The sequence below is a fragment of the Esox lucius genome, chromosome 4 (assembly GCF_011004845.1).
Source record: "Esox lucius isolate fEsoLuc1 chromosome 4, fEsoLuc1.pri, whole genome shotgun sequence".
NCBI classification, from domain to species: domain Eukaryota; kingdom Metazoa; phylum Chordata; class Actinopteri; order Esociformes; family Esocidae; genus Esox; species Esox lucius.
In genome coordinates, this window is record NC_047572.1 from 14647374 (window position 1) to 14650138 (window position 2765).

At 37.0% G+C, this 2765-nt stretch overlaps 1 long non-coding RNA gene across 1 annotated transcript; it reads left to right on the plus strand.

The window, feature by feature from the left end:
- Window positions 1-423: 423 nt before the first annotated feature.
- LOC109615713 lies at window positions 424-1281 on the plus strand. Its single transcript, XR_002196685.2, has 3 exons — window positions 424-462; window positions 580-720; window positions 1136-1281. It is a non-coding gene; the product is annotated as an uncharacterized LOC109615713 (long non-coding RNA).
- The last annotated feature ends 1484 nt before the right edge of the window (window positions 1282-2765 follow it).

Here is a 2765-nt window from a genome sequence, read left to right on the forward strand (position 1 = left end):
GTATTAGGAAGAGAATTTCATTTGAAACTGAGAATTGAACTCAATTGAACTTACTGACAGAATGTGTCGTGTGACTCAGTTGGTGAATTGCTTTACAGACATATCAGAGTAAAAATTAAGTTGTGTCTCCGATTGTTTACATTCAAATGGAAACCAATAACCGCAAAGCTTTGCAATAAAAAATACATGGATAAGATTGCGTTCTAAAAATGTCCACTGAAAGTTTTACAAAATCACAATTTCATGAAGAACCGTGCAGATGCAAAGTTAGGCAACAGAATTACAACACCAATAGCGCAAACTGTCATTCCGTTAGTAAACTTTGCATTTGTTCTAAAAAAGTGTGAATTCTTGTACTGAGTTGGTTGTTATGGTTTGTATGGTTTGTTCAGCTCAACAAATTATGTTGTTATTCCTCAACAGCCACATAACTACACTGTACCAATTACAATTAGCACAAAGGTAAGTAGTCTATTCCTTATCAGTTTTGACATGCACACACACGAAACACATCTGTAGTGTATTCAAGTCTAAGTAAAATCCAAAACAGGGTATTAATCAAGTGACTTTATATTTTAGCGTGTGTGTTCATGCAAGAAGGAGTTTGCTACTCGGCTGAAGGACTTGGTGGACAAAGTGGAGGTAAATGAAGACCAAAGACTACTAACAGTCCTGAAAAACAACATCCAGATTTTGAAAAATCAAAAATATGACAATAAGGTGAGTACATGAATACTGACTATTGCATGCACACTATACGGTTAAGGGTTTTTGAATGGTTACTCTCTGAGGGCTTTCTGGATATGTCCTAAACAGGCCCTTATTCCCCTACATAGGGAATAGGGTGTCATTAAGAACAAAGTCAGAGAATGTCAAATAACCTGGCATCAATTAACAGTGTACTCTTCCCAAATGGCAACCTGTTCTGTATATAAGTTCATGTCACAAATTCAATTTGGGATGGAGACACTGTGTAAGGAAACATTTTGGCAGACATTACCATCAGCGCAAGATTCTGGTTCAGGTCCACATGTGGTACAGTTTGGGCCCAGGGTACTTGTTACAGTATAAGTTGACTTTAGAAAACCCAAAGATACATACTAATTGCTTTATTGTTAATCTTTTTTTTTTAAAGGTGCCGTGCCCCCAGAAGATGTGGATAAAAAAACCACAGAAGCTGGACAGAAGTAAAGTTTCGGATCATTTAGATAGGTACATTAAGTTCATCAGGAACCTGAATACTTGGTGCGTTGATAATCCTATGGATTGATGTTGGGTAATACGGTCCGTAGATTCATCTGTCTCAGTGACAGGATGATTGATTGTATCATTATTTGTAGATCACTTAGAGATCATTTAAATGGTTGGTAGTTCCAGCATGAAATGTATCACTGTTCTTAAATATAATTTTTTATTTATTGAATATAATCATTTATTTATTAAAGTATTTATCTATTTATTTGCCTATTTATTAATATCCTGAAATGTGAATGAATGTTTCATTTTATTGTACAATTATGTTCAAATAAATATTTACTTAAAAATCTTGCATCTCTACTAAGAATATAAATGTTTTCTTACAAACATATAGTGTGTTTACTTGACCCAAACCATCTAGTGAGCCTTCATGTAATCACTGATTGTATCCTTATTTATCATGATAAGTCTTAAACCAGTTGAGGTGGGATCTGTCTGTGGAGACATCAGACCTAAAGAAAGAGAGACGGTCATAAAAAGACTAAGACATAACAAAACAGAAAAAAACAAGAAAACAGAACAGTGCTATTGAAACCAAACAAAGACCGACAAGACACACTGGGAAAGGGGGACCTTAAATAGAGACAGTGATCAGGAACACAGGTTAGGGTCATAAGTACAAACAGGTGTTCATGCTCCACATGAGACAGAGAAGGCGTTGGATCTGCCATGCCAGGACGAGACAAAAAGACACATATTTTCTGCTCTATAAGATGTTCCTGTCTCTGATACTAATCAAGACTTAATGAAAGTAGTTTACACTATACACACTAATAGTTTAAATTCTAACCTGCTAACAGATTCAGAGGAGGACATTCCACAGTCTGCTGTGGTAGAGCTGTCTATGTCTGTGTAATGACACATTGTAACAGCCTACTACACACTAACTAGTACCTAAGGACCCTGGTCATATGTAGCACAGATAACAGTGGTTAGGGTGACATTTAGGACACAGAGACAGTGAAATGAGACGTGACGACATCACATTGCTCAACACACTCGACCAAGATGTAAAGACCGGATATATACAGTGGGGAGAACAAGTATTTCATACACTGCCGATTTTGCAGGTTTTCCCACTTACAAAGCATGTAGAAGTCTGTAATTCTTATCATAGGTACTCTTCTACTTTGATTGACAGAATCTGAAACAAAAATCCAGAAAATCCCGTTGTATGATTTGTAAGTAATTAATTTGCATTTTATTGCATGACATAAGTATTTAAAACATCAGAAAAGCAGAACTTAATATTTGGTACAGAATCCTTTTTTTGCAATTACAGAGATCATACGTTTCCTGTAGTTCTTGACCAGGTTTGCACACACTGCAGCAGGGATTTTGGCCCACTCCTCCATACAGACCTTCTCCAGATCCTTCAGGTTTCGGGGCTGTCGCTGGGAAATACAGACTTTCAGCTCCCTCCAAAGATTTTCTATTGGGTTCATGTCTGGAGATCGGCTAGGCCACTCCAGGACCTTGAGATGCTTCTTACGGAGCCACCCCTTAGT